This window comes from Pristiophorus japonicus, chromosome 2 (genome assembly GCF_044704955.1).
Source record: "Pristiophorus japonicus isolate sPriJap1 chromosome 2, sPriJap1.hap1, whole genome shotgun sequence".
NCBI lineage: Eukaryota > Metazoa > Chordata > Chondrichthyes > Pristiophoridae > Pristiophorus > Pristiophorus japonicus.
Window position 1 is genome coordinate 64,142,964 of NC_091978.1, and position 16,767 is coordinate 64,159,730.

The window sequence follows — 16,767 nt, forward strand, 5'->3', positions numbered from 1 at the left end:
CATCTGCCATGCATTTGCCCACTCACCTAACCTATCCAAGTCACTCTGCAGCCTCATAGCATCCTCCTCGCAGCTCACACTGCCACCCAACTTAGTGTCATCTGCAAATTTGGAGATACTACATTTAATCCCCTCGTCCAAATCATTAATGTACAATGTAAACAGCTGGGGCCCCAGCACACATTCTGAAAAGTACCCATTTACTCCTACTCTTTGCTTCCTGTCTGCCAATCAGTTCTCAATCCATGTCAGCACACTACCCCCAATCCCATGTGCTGTAACTTTGCACATTAATCTCTTGTGTGGGACCTTGTCGAAAGCCTTCTGAAAGTCCAAATACACCATATCAACTGGTTCTCCCTTGTCCACTCTGCTGGAAACATCCTCAAAAAATTCCAGAAGATTTGTCAAGCATGATTTCCCTTTCACAAATCCATGCTGACTTGGACCTATCATATCACCTCTTTCCAAATGCACTGCTATGACATCCTTAATAATTGATTCCATCATTTTACCCACTGCCGATGTCAGGCTGACCGGTCTATAATTCCCTGTTTTCTCTCTCCCTCCTTTTTTAAAAAGTGGGGTTACATTGGCTACCCTCCACTCCATAGGAACTGATCCAGAGTCTATGGAATGTTGGAAAATGACTGTCAATGCACTCACTATTTCCAAGGCCACCTCCTTAAGTACTCTGGGATGCAGTCCATCAGGCCCTGGGGATTTATCGGCCTTCAATCCCATCAATTTCCCCAACACAATTTTCCGACTAATAAGGAGTTCCCTTAGTTCCTCCTTTTTACTAGATCTTCTGACCCCTTTTATATCCGGAAGGTTGTTTGTGTCCTCCTTAGTGAATACCGAACCAAAGTACTTGTTCAATTGGTCTGCCATTTCTTTGTTCCCTGTTATGACTTCCCCTGATTCTGACTGCAGGGGTCCTACGTTTGTCTTTACTAACCTTTTTCTCTTTACATATCCATCGAAACTTTTACAGTCCGTCTTAATGTTCCCTGCAAGCTTCCTCACGTACTCTATTTTCCCTGCCCTAATCAAACCTTTTGTCCTCCTCTGCTGAGTTCTAAATTTCTCCCAGTCTCTGGGTTCGCTGCTATTTCTGGCCAATTTGTATGCCACTTCCTTGGCTTTAATACTATCCCTGATTTCCCTTGATAGCCACGGTTGAGCCACCTTCCCTTTTTTATTTTTACGCCAGACAGGAATGTACAATTGTTGTAGTTCATCCATGCGGTCTCTAAATGTCTGCCATTGCCCATCCACAGTCAACCCCTTAAATATCATTCGCCAATCTATCCTAGCCAATTCACGCCTCATACCTTCAAAGTTACCCTTCTTTAAGTTCTGGACCATGGTCTCTGAATCAACTGTTTCATTCTCCATCCTAATGAAGAATTCCACCATATTATGGTCACTCTTACCCAAGGGGCCTCGCACAATGAGATTGCTAATTAATCCTCTCTCATTGCACAACACCCAGTCTAAGATGGCCTCCCCCCTTGTTGGTTCCTTGACATATTGGTCTAGAAATCCATCCCTTATGCGCTCCAGCAAATCCTCCTCCACCGTATTGCTTCCAGTTTCGTTAGCCCAATCTATATGCATATTAAAGTCACCCATGATAACTGCTGCACTTTTATTGCATGCACCCCTAATTTCCTGTTTGATGCCCTCCCCAACATCACTACTACTGTTTGGAGGTCTGTACACAACTTCCACTAACGTTTTTTGCCCTTTGATGTTCTGCAGCTCTACCCATATAGATTCCACATCATCCAAGCTAATGTCCTTCCGAACTATTGCCTTAATCTCCTCTTTAACCAGCAATGCTACCCCACCTCCTTTTCCTTTTATTCTATCCTTCCTCAATGTTGAATACCCATGGATGTTGAGTTCCCAGCCCTGATCATCCTGGAGCCACGTCTCTGTAATCCCAATCACAACATATCTGTTAACATCTATTTGCACAGTTAATTCACCCACCTTATTACGGATACTCCTTGCATTAAGACACAAAGCCTTCAGGCTTGTTTTTTTAACACCCTTTGTCCTTTTAGAATTATGATGTAGTGTGGCCCTTTTTGTTTCTTGCCTTTGTTTACTCGGCCTTCCACTATTACTTTTTACCTTTCTACCATCTGTTTCTGACTCCATATTACTTCGCCCTATCTCGCTGCATAGGTTCCCATCCCCCTGCCATATTAGTTTAAACACTCCCGAACTGCATTAGCAAATGTTACCCCGAGGACATCAGTTCCAGTCCTGCCCAGTCCTTCTTCATTATCAACCACACAGCCTATTTTAGTGTCATCTGCAAACTTCTTAATCATACCCCCAACATCTAAGCCCAAGTCATTAATATATACCACAAAAAGCAAGGGACCCAGCACTGAGCCCTGCGGCACCCCACTGGATACAGCCTTCCAGTCACAAAAACACCGATTACTCTTTGCTTCCTACCTGTGAGCCAATTTTGGAGCCAACTTGTGCCTTTGCCCTGGATCCCATGGGCTATTACTTTCATGACCAGTCTGCCATGTGGAACCTTATCGAAAGCTTTGCTAAAATCCATATACACTACATCATACTCACTGCCCTCATTGATCCTCCTGGTTACCGCCTCGAAAAATTCAATCAATTTAGTCAGACATGACCTTCCTTTGAAAAATCCATGCCGACTATCCTTCATTAATCCACGTCTTTCCAAATGAAGATATATCCTGTCGCTCAGAATTTTTTCCAATAATCTTTCCACCACCAAGGTTCAGCTGATTGGCCTGTAATTACTCGGTCTATCTCTTTCTCCATTTTAAAACAAAGGTACAACATTAGCAGTTCTCCAGTCCTCTGGCAAAGCACCTGTAGCCAGAGAGGACTGGAAAATGATGGTCAGAGCCTCTGCTATTTCCGCCTCTGCCGCCTCTCGGCCAGATCCAAGGTTGTCCCGTCCTCTGTCATTGAACTACAGTATGCAGATGACGCTTGCATCTGCGCACACTCAGAGGCCAAACTCCAAGCCATCGTCAACACCTTCACCGACGCGTACGAAAGCATGGGCCTTACACTAAACATCCGTAAGACAAAGCTCTTCACCAACCTGACCCCGCCACACAGCACTGCCCCCCCCCCACCCCGGTTATCAAAATCCATGGTGAGGCCTTGGACAACATGGACCATTTTCCATATCTCGGGAGTCTACTGTCAGCAAGGGCAGGCATCAATGCCGACGTCCAACATTGCCTTCAGTATGCAAGCGCAGCCTTTGGTTGCCTGAGGAAGAGAGTTTTTGAAGACCAGGACCTCAAATCTGGCACCAAGCTTATGGTTTGCAGGGCAGTAGTGATACCTGTCCTCCTATATCAGAGACGTGGACTATTTCCAGCAGACACCTCAAAGCACTGGAGAAGTACCACCAACGCTGCCTCCACAAGATCCTGCAAATCCATTGGGACTGCATCATCATCACAGGCAGCCCCTTGAAATCGAGGAAGACTTGCTTCCACTGTAAAAGTGAGTTATTAGGTGATTGAACAGTTCAATACAAGAATTACAGTCTCTGTCACAGGTGGGACAGCCAGTTGTTGAAGTAAAGGGTGGGTGGGGAGTCTGGTTCGCCGCACCAACCGGACCCCGCCGCACAGCACTGCCTCCAGTCATCATAGAAACATAGAAACATAGAAAATAGGTGCAGGAGTAGGCCATTCGACCCTTTGAGCCTGCACCGCCATTCAATAAGATCATGGCTGAGCATTCACCTCACTACCCCTTTCCTGCTTTCTCTCCATACCCCTTGATCCCTTCAGTCATAAGGACCATATCTAACTCCCTCTTGAATCGATCCAACGAACTGGCATCAACAACTCTCTGTGATAGGAAATTCCACAGGTTAACAACTCTCTGAGTGAAGAAGTTTCTCCTCATCTCAGGCCTAACTGGCTTACCCCTTATCCTCAGACTATGACCCCTGGTCCTGGACTTCCCCAACATCAGGAACATTCTTCCTGCATCTAACCTGTTCAGTCCTGTCAGAATTTTCTATGTTTCTATGAGATCCCCTCTCATCCTTCTAAACTCCAGTAAATACAGGCCCAGTCGATCCAGTCTCTCCTCATATGTCAGTCCTGCCATCCTGGGAATCAGTCTGGTGAACCTTCGCTGCACTCCCTCAATAGCAAGAACATCCTTCCTCAGATTAGGGGACCAAAACTGAACACAATATTCCAGGTGAGGCCTCACTAAGGCCCTGTACAACTGCAGTAAGACCTCCCTGCTCCTGTACTCAAATCCCCTAGCTATGAAGGCCAACATACCATTTGCCGCCTTCACCACCTGCTGAACCTGCATGCCAACTTTCAATGACTGATGTACCATGACACCCAGGTCTTGTTGCACCTCCCCTTTTCCTAAACTGCCGCCATTCAGATAATATTCTGCCTTCGTGTTTTTGCCACCAAAGTGGATAGATAACCTCACATATATCCACATTATACTGCATCTGCCACATGTTTCCCCACTCACCTAGCCTGTCTAAGTCACCCTGCAGCCTTTTAGCGTTCTCCTCACAACTCACACCGCCACCCAGCTTAGTGTCATCTGCAAACTCGGAGATATTACACTCAATTCCATCATCCAAATCATTAATATATATTGTAACGAGCTGGGGTCCCAGCACTGAGCCCTGCGACACCCCACTAGTCACTGCCTGCTATTCTGAAAAGGACCCGCTTATCCCAACTCTCTGTCAGCCAAACAGTTCTCTATCCACGTCAGTACATTACCCCCAGTACCATGTGCTTTAATTTTGCACACCAATCTCTTGTGTGGGACCTTGTCAAAAGCCTTTTGAAAGTCCAAATACACCACATTCACTGGTTCTCTCTTGTCCACTCTACCAGTTACATCCTCAAAAAATTCTAGAAGGTTTGTCAAGCATGATTTCCCTTTCATAAATCCATGCTGACTAAGGCCGATCCCGTCACTGCTTTCCAAATATGCTGCAATTTCATCTTTAATAATTGATTCCAACATTTTCCCCACTGCTGATGTCAGGCGAACTGGTCTGTAATTACCTGCTTTCTCTCTCTCTCTTTTCTTAAAAAGTGGTTTTACATTAGCTACCCTGCAGTCCATAGGAACCGATCCAGAGTCGATAGACTGTTGGAAAATGATCCACTATTTCTGGGGCTACTTCCGTAAGTACACTGGTATGCATACTATCAGGCCCCAGGGATTTATCGGCCTTCAATCCCATCAACTTCCCTAACACAATTTCCCACCTAATAAGGATTTCCTTCAGTTCCTCCTTCTCGCTAGGCCCTCGAACCCTAGTATTTCCGGAAGGTTATTCGTGTCTTCCTCCGTGAAGACAGAACCAAAGTATTTGTTTAACTGGTCCGCCATTTCTTTGTTCCCCATTATAAATTCACCTGAATCTGACTGCAAGGGACCTACGTTTGTTTTCACTAATCTTTTTCTCTTCACATGTCTATCGAAGCTTTTGCAGTCAGTTTTTATGTTACCAGCAAGCTTCCTCTCATACTCTATTTTCCCCCTCCTAATTAAACCCTTTGTCCTCCTCTGCTGTATTACAAAATTCTCCGAGTCCACAGGTTTGCTGCTTTTTCTGGCCAATTTATATGCCTCTTCCTTGGCTTTAACACTATCCTTAATTTCCCTTGTCAGCCATGGTTGAGCCACCTTCCCTGTTTTATTTTTACTCCAGACAGGGATGTATAATTGTTGAAATTCATCCATTGATCTTTAAATGTTTGCCATTGCCTATCCACCGTCAACCCTTCAAGTATCACTCGCCAGTCTATTCTAGTCAATTCATGTCTCATACCATCGAAGTTACCTTTCCTTAAGTTCAGGACCCTAGTCTCTGAATTAACTGTGTCACTCTCCATTTTAATAAAGAATTCTACCATATTATGGTCACTCTTCCCCAAGGGGCCTCGCACAACAAGATTGTTAATTAGTGCTTTTTCATTGCATATCACCCAGTCCAGGATGGCCAGCCCTCTAGTTGGGGTTCCTCGACATATTGGTCTAGGAAACCATCCCTACTACACTCCAGGAAATCCTCCTCCACCACATTGCTACCAGTCTGGTTAGCCCAATCAATATGCAGATTAAAATCACCCATGATAACTGCTGTACCTTTATTGCACACATCCCTAATTTCTTGTTTGATGCTGCACCACTCCTCAAGCCATCTGAGCTATCCTGCGATTCCTACTCTGACTAGCACGTGACACTGGTAGCAATCCTGAGATTACTACTTTTGAGGTCCTTCTTTTTAATTTAGCTCCTGGCTCCCTAAATTCGTCTTGTAGGACCTCATCCCGCTTTTTACCTATATCGTTGGTACCTATATGCACCACGACAACTGTCTGTTCACCCTCCATCTTCAAAATGTCCTGCACCTGCTCCAAGACATCCTTGACCCTTGCATCAGGGAGGCAACATACCATCCTGGAGTCTCGGTTGCAGCCACGGAAACGTCTATCTTTTCCCTTTACAATCGAATCCCCTATCACTATAGCTCTCCCACTCTTTTTCTGCCCTCCTGTGCAGCAGAGCCACCCATGGTGCCATGAACTTGGCTGCTGCTGCTCTCCTCTAATGAGTCATCCCCCTCAAAAGTACTCAAAGTGGTGTATTTGTTTTGCAGGGAGATGACCGCAGGGGACCCGTGCACTACCTTCCTTCCACTGCTCTTCCTGTTGGTCACCCATACCCTATCTGGCTGTGTACCCTTTACCTGCGGTGTGGCCAACTCACTAAACGTGCTGTTCATATCATTCTCAGCATCGTGGATGCTCCAGAGTAAATCTACCCGCAGCTCCAGTGCCACAATGAGGTCTGTCAGGTGCTACAGACGGATGCACTTCCCGCACATGTTGTCGTCAGGGACACTGGAAGTGTCCCTGAGTTCCCACATATTACAGGAGGAGCATAACATGTGTCCAAGCTCTCCTGCCATGACTTAACCCTTAGATTTAACTTAATTTGGCAACAATAATACTAAAAAGTTACTTACTGATAAAGAAAAGAAAAAGAAAAACAATTTACCAATCACCAGCCAATCACTTACCCCCTTGGCTGTGACGTCACCTTTCGATTTCTTTCTACTTCTTTTTTGCCTTCTCACCCTGCTGCAGCTGCACCAACTGGCCTCTCCGACCACAAACTCCTGCTGGGCCATGATACTGCTCCCCGCTGGCCTCTCCGACCACAAACTCCTGCTGGGCCTTTTTATAGGCCTCCCCACGCTGCCTCTCCAACAACGCTGCTCCCCGCTGGTCTCTCTGACCACGAACTCCTGCTGGGCCATGATACAGCTCCCCGCTGGTCTCTCTGACCACGAACTCCTGCTGGGCCTGTTTATAGGCCTCCCCACGCTGCCTCTCCGATGACGCTGCTCTCCGCTGGCCTCTCCGACCACGAACTCCTGCTGGGCCTTTTTATAGGCCTCCCCACGCTGCCTCTCCGACGACGCTGCTCCCCGCTGGCCTCTCCCAAGATCCACGGCGCGGCCCTGGACAATGTGGACCACTTTCCATACCTCAGGAGCCTATTATCAGCAAGGGCAGACATCAACGACAAGATTCAACACCGTCTCCAGAGCGCCAGCACAGCCTCCGGCTGCCTGAGGAAGAGAGTGTTTGACGATCAGGCCCTCAAATCTGACACCAAGCTTATGGTCTACAGGGCTACCCGTGATACCTGTCCTCCTGTATGGCTCAGAGGCGTGGACCATATACAGTAGGCACTTCCAATCACACCAACGTCAGTGTTCTCACTCAGGCCAACATCCCCAGCATCAAAGCACTGACCACAATCGACCAGCTCCGTTGGGCGGGTCACCTCGTCCTCATGCCAGACACGAGATTTCCAAAGCAAACGCTCTTCTCGGAGCCTCAACACTCCAAGCAAGCCCCAGGTGGGCAGAGGAAAGGCTTCAAGGATATCTTCAAAGCCTCCTTGATAAAGTGCAACATCCCAATGGGTACCTGGGAATCCCTGGCCCAAGACCGCCCAAAGTGGAAGAAGAGCACCTCGATTCTCATCAGAGAAACCAAGCGTAGACAGCGGAAGGAGCGTGCGGCAAACCAGTCCCACCCACCCTTTCCTTCAACCACTGTCTGTCCCACCTGTAACAGAGACTATAATTTCCGCATTGGACTGTTCAGCCATCTGAGATTTCACTTTTAGAGTGGAAGCAAGTCATCCTCGACTTTGAAGGACTGCCTATGATGATCTTACGCGTGCCTAATCTGCAACTTCGCCTCAATGTTTCCCCTGTGGCTGCCTCATGGGTCTGGGAAGGCTGCTCTGTTCCTTTTAGGACGCCCTCGAGCAGCATTGGGCCTGGAAGGGCTGGTTGGAGACAGGTCAACACCCTCCTGGGAGGATTCAGTCTGGCTTGGTTCGGGCGAGGCCATGCGTAGAGGCACTGGAGGAGGTCTGGGGCCAGGAATGCTGCGAGCCGGAGGGAGCGCATTATCCGTATCTTGGCCTGAGGAGCCTGAATAACTCACCAGGGGCGGCACAATACCACCACCAGCAATCTGAGGGAGCTCAGGTCGGTGCTGTGGCACCACACCGGCAGGTCCGCTGTGGCCTGTGGTGGACCCAGCCTCGAAAGCAACACTGAGGGTCTCGGGGGACATCCAGCTGAGACTGCATGTGAGCAGCCACAGTCTGAAAGCCACCAGATATGACAGCACTTAGACACTCCGTCGACTCTTGCAGATCCGCAGCCATCCTCTCCGAAGCAGCATCGATACGCTCGTTCCCTCGCGCCTCTGCTGCAATGGCAGCTGCCACATCACCCTCGGGGTGAATTTCCCGTGGGAATGATGCCCTACTAAGACTGCAAATGTTCAGGTTTGAAGGGCTAATAAGACTGGAACATGTTTTTTGTGGTCTAAAAGCTGAATTTGGATCCAATGGCAGCCGCAAACTTTGCAGTGTTAATCGGGGAAAAAAGGTCCTTAACACCACCAGCTTTCTGACTGCACTGAATTTCAAGCCCCTAAGTTTTTAACAAACGTATTATAAAAAATCTCTGACAACAATGTTGGGGAAGTCCAGAACCAGGGGTCACAGTCTAAGGATAAGGGGTAAGCCATTTAGGACCGAGATGAGGAGAAACTTCTTCACCCAGAGAGTGGTGAATCTGTGGAATTCTCTAGCACAGGAAGTTGTTGAGGCTAAATATATTCACTAAATATATTCAAAAAGGAGTTAGATGTAGTTCTTACTACTAGGGGGATCAAGGGGTATGGCGAGAAAGCAGGAATGGGGTACTGAAGTTGCATGTTCAGCCATGAACTCATTGAATGGCGGTGCAGGCTCGAAGGGCCGAATGGCCTACTCCTGCACCTATTTTCTATGTTTCTATTTTCTATGTAATCTGTTTCCCAATTGTTCCTTTCCTTGCACATCAGTTATTTACCCCATATCATTTCCCAGAAATTAATCAAGCAGTGCTTCTTTATTTTTGGGTTAGAAATATATTGATCTATGAAGCAATACCTTAATTTCAGTCTATTTTCAGATAGTTAAAACTTCCTTCCCATCCTGCTGCACCCTGATTCCCCTTGGAATTGCAACGTAATACAGCATGTAGCAGAAATGATTGTTCTGGACATCTTTTTTCAGCTGGAGAAGAATGCTTTGCTTGAGGGTGCAAAGAGCAGGATCTTTACTTTAGCCTCCCAACAGTGTGCTCTGTAACAGTTCTGGGTGAGACATGTGTAATGTATGTACATAAGATCTGCCCACCAACTGTCGGAGGTCCTGGGTCATACGTACACTCATGCTGGGCCTGGTATATAATCTGAACTTCTTCTTTGTATCTTCACTTCTGGAAGCCATTAAAGAATGACCAGGTTACACCTGGTCACTGGCTCACAGTACGGAGTTCATTGTATCATTTCATACACCACAACTGGCAATGAGAATACGAACCCACACAAAAGTATGGCGAGCACAGCACGATCGAGTACTGTTGGAATTCTCGAGAGATTCAATGAGGGAGAGGATTGGGGAGATTTCATGGATCGTCTTGACCAGTATTTTGTGGCAAACGACCTAAACAAAGGGAAGGATGCAGAGAAACACAGGGCAGTTCCTCTCACCGTCTGTGGCCACACGATCTATGCACTCATCAAGAATCTGCTCTCACCCACTCTTCCTACAGAAAAGGATTATAATGAACTGTGTGCTCTAGTTTAGGAACACCTTAAACCCACGGAAGGAATCCTCATATCCAGATATCGCTTCTATACGCACGTTCGTCCAGAAGGCCAGGACGTAGCGGCATTTGTTGCCGACCTGAGACGTCTTGCAGGGCCTTTCAAATTTGGGCCTGCGTTGGAAGATATACTGCGTGACTTTTTCGTGATCGGGATCTACCACGAGGCGATATTAAGTAAGCTGCTGGCTGCGGAGACGCTGGACCTCAGCAGGGTCATCACCATCGCCCAGGCTTGCATGTCCACGCAGAAAAGCACGAAGCAGCTATCGCGACAAAACAGGAACTCCACGGCAAGTACTGTGTACAAAATTGTATCGATGGCCGGCAGAGCTGCACATGGCAGGGCCTACTCGACTGTGTCTGCAAGACGGGGAGCCACTCAAAGTTCACCATCGAGGGCCTACTCGACTGCATATGCGAGAATGGGAGCCGCTCAAAGCCCGCCATCGGACACAAATCCGAGCTCAACATGTTGGCTTTGCGGGGGCAATCACCGACCCCATCAGTGCCGCTTCAGGCAGTATGTATGCAGAGGGTGTGCGAAGACAGGGCATCTTCAGCGGATGTGTCCACAGCAGAGCAAGCGAGCTGCGACATACCACGTGGATGATGATCAATCCAGCGTGGATCTGGCGATGCAGCCCGAGGCAGTTGAGAGCTCTGAGGAGGAAGTGCATAGCGTACGTGCGTTCCTAACAAAGAGCCAACCAATAATGATGGAGGTAAAATTACTAACAAAGAGCCAACCGATAATGATGGAGGTAAAATTAAATGGCGTGCCAGTATCCATGGAATTAGACACGGGTGCGACTCAATCGATAATGAGCCACAGGCCTTTCGACAAAGGCAGAGAGACCCAAGCTGAGTCCAATAAATGAGAAATTGTGTACCTACACCAAAGAGCTCATACCAGTGATCGGTATTCCAGCAGTAAGAGTGTCGTATGAGGGAACGGTTGATGATCTACCGTTATGGATTATACCGGGCAACGGCCCATCGTTATTCGGCAGGAGTTGGCTCGAGAAAATAAAATGGAAATGGTACAATATCAAAGCTTTTTCATCAGCGGATGATGATTTGTGTGCTAAAGTGCTGAGCAAATTTCCTTCACTGTTTGAACCGGGAATTGGAAGCTTCAAAGGAGCCAAGGTGCAGGTTCACCTAGGCCCAGACACAAGGCCCATCTATCACAAAGCCAGGGCGGTCCTGCACATGATGAGAGAAATAGTCGAGCTCAAATCGGACAGGCTACAACGCAAGGGGGTCATCTCACCGGTCAAATTTAATGAATGGGCCAGCCCCATTGTTCCGGTGTTAAAGAGCGATGGCATGGTCAGGATTTGTGGAGACTACAAGGTCACGATCACGAGTTTCAGAACAAGATCAGTACCCGCTACCGAAAGCTGATGACCTGTTTGCAACCCTAGCCGGGGGACAATCTTCACCAAATTGGATCTAACGTCGGGCTACATGACATAGGAACTGATTGAATTATCAAAGAAACTTATGTGCATCAACACGCACAAAGGACTGTTTATTTACAACAGGTGCCCTTTTGGCATTTGTTCAGCGACAGCCATATTTCAGAGATACATGGAGAGCCTATTGAAATCCATTCCCAGGACCGTGGTATTCCAAGACGACATCCTGGTCACAACCGCCGAGCACCTGCACAATCTGGAAGAGGTTCTGCGTCATCTGGACAAAGTGAAACTCAGGCTGAAACGTTCGAAGTGCGTTTTCATGGCACCAGAGATCGAATTCCTTGGACGAAAGATTGCTGCAGACGGAATCAGGCCTATAGACGCGAAAACAGAGGCCATCATAAATGTGCCCAGGCCCCAGAATGTGACGGAGCTGCATTCGTTCCTGGGTCTTCTCAACTACTTCGGTAACTTCTTACCCAAATTGAGCACAGTATTAGAGCCTTTGCACAAGCTGCTCAGGAAAGGAGACAACTAGATGTGGGGTGAACTTCAAGACAGAGCCTTTGAGAAGGCTAGGAATCTGTTGTTTTCCCACAAGCTACTGGTACTGTATGACCCATGCAAGCGTCTAGTTTTGACCTGTGATGCGTCGTCCTGTGGGGTCGGCTGCGTACTCCAGCAAGCCAATGAGTCAGGCAAACTACAACCAGTTGCATTCACGTCTCGAGCCTGTCCAAGGCGGAAAGATCCTACGGCATGGTCAAGAAAGGGGCTTTAGAATGTGGTTATGGGGTAAAAAAAATGCACCAATACGTGTTTGGGCTTCACTTCGAGCTGGAAACCGATCACAAGCCGCTTATATCGTTGTTCTCGGAACATAAAGGTATCAATACCAACGCATCATCCTGCATCCAGAGGTGGGCGCTGACATTATCTGTCTATGATTATGTCATTCGCCATAGACCAGGCCCCGACAACTGCACTGATGCATTGAGCCGGTTACCGTTGCCCACACCGGAGGTAGAAACGCCAATGCCCGCAGAGCTACTCATGGTCATGGATGCCTTTGAGGGTGAAGGGTCGCCTGTCACTGCTCAACAAGTTAAGATCTGGACCAGCCAAGATCCGACCCTATCGGTTGTAAAACATTCTGTTCTTAACGGGGACTGGTCGACCATCCCCAAGGAAATGGGTGATGAAACCAAACCGTACAGCCGTCGCAAAAATCAGCTTTCCATCCAGTCCGACTGTTTACTGTGGGGTAATCGTGTTATAATGCCCAAGAAAGGCAGGGCGAGATTTGTACGGGCGTTACATAGTATGCATCATGGTATTGTCATGATGAAGGCTATCGTCAGGTCCCAGGTTTGGTGGCCTGGCATTGACTCGGATTTAGAGTCGTGCGTGCATCAGTGCAGCACTTGCATGCAGTTAAGCAATGCCCCAAAGGAAGCTCCGCTCAGTCTGTGGTCATGGCCATCCAAACCGTGGTCTAGAATCCACATCCTCGGCCCCTTCCTCAGTAAAATATTTTTTGTGGTGGTGGATGCTTAATCCAAATGGATAGAATGTATGATCATGTCATCCAGCACTTCCACTGCCACCATTGAGAACCTGAGAGCCATATTTGCCACACATGGTCTGCCAGACATCATTGTCAGCGACAACGGACCGTGTTTCACAAACCTGGAGTTTCAAGAGTTCATGAAACGCAATGGCATAAAACACGTGAGGTCAGCCCTGTTCAAACCCACATCCAATGTTCAAGTGGAGCGGGCAGTTCAAACCATCAAGCAGAGCCTGAAACGCGTAACTCACGGTTCCTTGCAGACATACCTGTCACGCATACTGCTCAGTTACAGGACAAGGCCACACACGCTCACCGGGGTCCCGCCTGCAGAACTATTGATGAAGCGAGGCCTCAAAACCAGGCTCTCTCTAGTCCATCCTGACCTTAACGATCATGTCGAAACCCGATGTCAACGCCAGCAGTGGTATCACGACCGGGCCGCAGTGTCACGTGACATATCTGTAAATGACCCAGTCTATGTACTTAACCATGGTCAAGGGTCCAAGTGGCTCCCGGGAAATATTACGGATAAGGAGGGTAATCGGGTGTATATGGTTAAGCTCAAGAATGGGCAGATGTGCAGGAAACACATTGATCAAATCAAGCTAAGACACGCTGACGAATTGGAACAGTTGGAAGAAGACACCGTGAGCTTAGACAGCCAACCAACTCACATCCAGCCATCAGAAGAACCCACTGTGGTCAACGCCCAGCCCCAAGTCGTGAGATACTCAGAAAGCACTGGGATTGTACTGAGACGGTCAACCAGGGAGCGAAGGGCTCCAGACTGTCTGAACTTGTAATATGGACGTGCCAAGAACTTGGGGGGAAATGATGTAATGTATGTGCATAAGGTCTGCCCACCAACAGGGGGCACCACCGTCGGAGGTCCTAGGGTCATAGGTACACTCTTGCTGGGCCTGGTATATAACCTGAACTTCTCCTTTGTATCTTCACTTCTGGAAGCCACTAAAGACTGATCAGGTTACACCAAGTCATTGGCTCACAGTACGGAGTTCATTGTATCATTTCATACACCACAACATGCATCTCATTCATGTATCCATGTTCCTTGACTGTTGAGATTTTCTCAATGTGGCCATGAGCCCTTGTTGCAGAGGATAGCCCTGGCCTCCAAGCAGCCATCCATTTAATCCACATGAGTTTTCAGATACTGCTGGCATCATGAATTTCTGCTTATGAAGATTCTTTGTCAATGGAAATGAAAATCGGGAGAGATGTACAACGAGCGGCCGAATCCATAGCGCCATTTTATACTGTCGCTGAAAGTCAAAATGACCCCTTATGAAGTTGATTCTTAATGCACTTGGAAATAGTTTAGCAAGCTCTAAATTGTAAGAACGATCATAAGAACAAATAAGAACATAAGAAATAGGAGCAGGAGAAGGCCATTTGACCCCTCGAACCTGCTCCGCCATTCAATAAGATCATGGCTGATCTGATCATGGACTCAGCTCCACTTCCCTGCCCGCTCCGCATAAACCCTTACTCCCTTACAGCTCAAAAATCTGTCGATCCGCCTTAAATATATTCAATGACCCAGCATTCACAGCTCTCTGGGGCAGAAAATTCCATAGATTTACAACCCTCTTAGAGAAGAAATTGCTCCTCATCTCAGTTTTAATTGGGTGGCCCCTTATTCTGAGACTATGTCCTCTAGTTTTAGTTATCCTATGAGTGGAAACATCCTCTCTGCATCCACCTTGTCGAGCCCCCTCATTATCTTATATGTTTCAATAAGATCACCTCTCATTCTTCTGAACTCCAATGTGTATTGGCCCAACCTACTCAACCTAGCCTCATAAGTCAACCCCCCCCATCTCTGGAATCAACCTAGTGAACCTTCTCTGAAAAGCCTCCAATGCAAGTATATCCTTCCTTAAATATGGGGACCAAAACTGTATGCAGTACTCCAGGTGTGGCCTCACCAATATCCTGCAGGACTTCTCTGCTTTTATACTCTATCCCCATTGCAATAAAGGCCAATATTCCATCAGCGGACATGTGGAAACTGACTCCGTGTTTTCGGACGATGTCGTCAAGGGGCAGCATATCGATGAGAAATAGGAGAGGGCCAAGGATAGATCCTTGCAGGACACCAGAGGTAACAATACGGGAGTGGGAAGAGAAGCCACTGCAGGTGATTGCCTGGCTACGATTAGATAGGTAAGAATGGAACCAGGTGAGTGCAGTCCCACCCAGCTGGACGATGGTGGAGAGACGTTGGCGGAGGATGGAGTGGCCAACTGTGGCAAAGACTGCAGACAGGTCGAGAAGGACGGGGAGGGATAGTTTACTTGTGTCACAGTCACAAAAGATGTCATTTGATGAGAGCCGTTTTGATACTGTGGCAGGGGCTGAAACCAGATTGAAAGGATTCAAGCATGGAGTTCTGGGAAAGATGGGCACGGATTTGGGAGGTGACAACATGTTCAAGGACTTTGGAGAGGAAAGGGAGGTTGGAGATGGGGCGATCGCTTGCAAGCACAGTGGGGTCAAGGGTTGCTGTTTTGAGGGGAGAGGTGATGACGGTAGATTTGAAGGAGAGGGGGACAGTACCTGAGGAGTGAGAACTGTTAACAATGTCAGCTAAATGTCCCAAGGCCCTTCACAGGAGTATTATAAGAAAAAATTTGACACCAAGCCACATAAGGAGAAATTAGGGCAGATGGCCAAAAGCTTGGTCAAAGAGGTAGGTTTTTAAGGAGCGTCTTAAGGGAGGAAAGAGAGGTAGAGAGGCATAGAGGTTTAGAGAGGGAATTCCAGAGGTTAGGGCCTAGGCAACAGAAGGCACGGCCACCAATGATTGAGTAATTGTAATCAGGAATGCTCAAGAGGCCAGGATAAGAGGATCGCAGACATCTCGGGGAGTGGTGGGGCTGGAGGAGATTATAGAGATAAGGAGGGGTGATGCCATGGAGGGATTTGAAAACAAGGATGAGAATTTTGAAATTGAGGCGTCGCTTAACCGGGAGTCACTGAAGTTCAGTGAGCACAGAGGTGATGGGTGAACAGGACTTGCTGCGAGTTAGGACACGGGCAGCCGAGTTTTGGATGACTTCATTTTTACGCAGAGTAGAATGTGAGAGGCCAGCTAGGAGTGCATTGCAATAGTCAAGTCTAGGAGTAACAAAGGCCTGGATGAGGGTCTCAGCAGCGGATGAGCTGAGGCACCTGTTTTTTTCTGTGCATACAGCCTGTGTTTCAGTGTCACATCAGTGAATCTGGCATTTGTGGGAACACAGTACAGGAACTTGGCAATTGTGTTGAAGGTGAGAATGCAACTGTTTAAAACGCTACTGAAGCCCCTTAAATTCCTGTCAGCTGTGTTCCTTGAGCACATTCTCCCTCAAGGAGCCCACTGTGCAGGTGGGAGCTTGCACAGAATATGTAATTTATTCAAATCTCAAGTATCAGGAGTAACTAGCCATGCACAATGCAAGCAGTGGAAGCACTCGCATCAC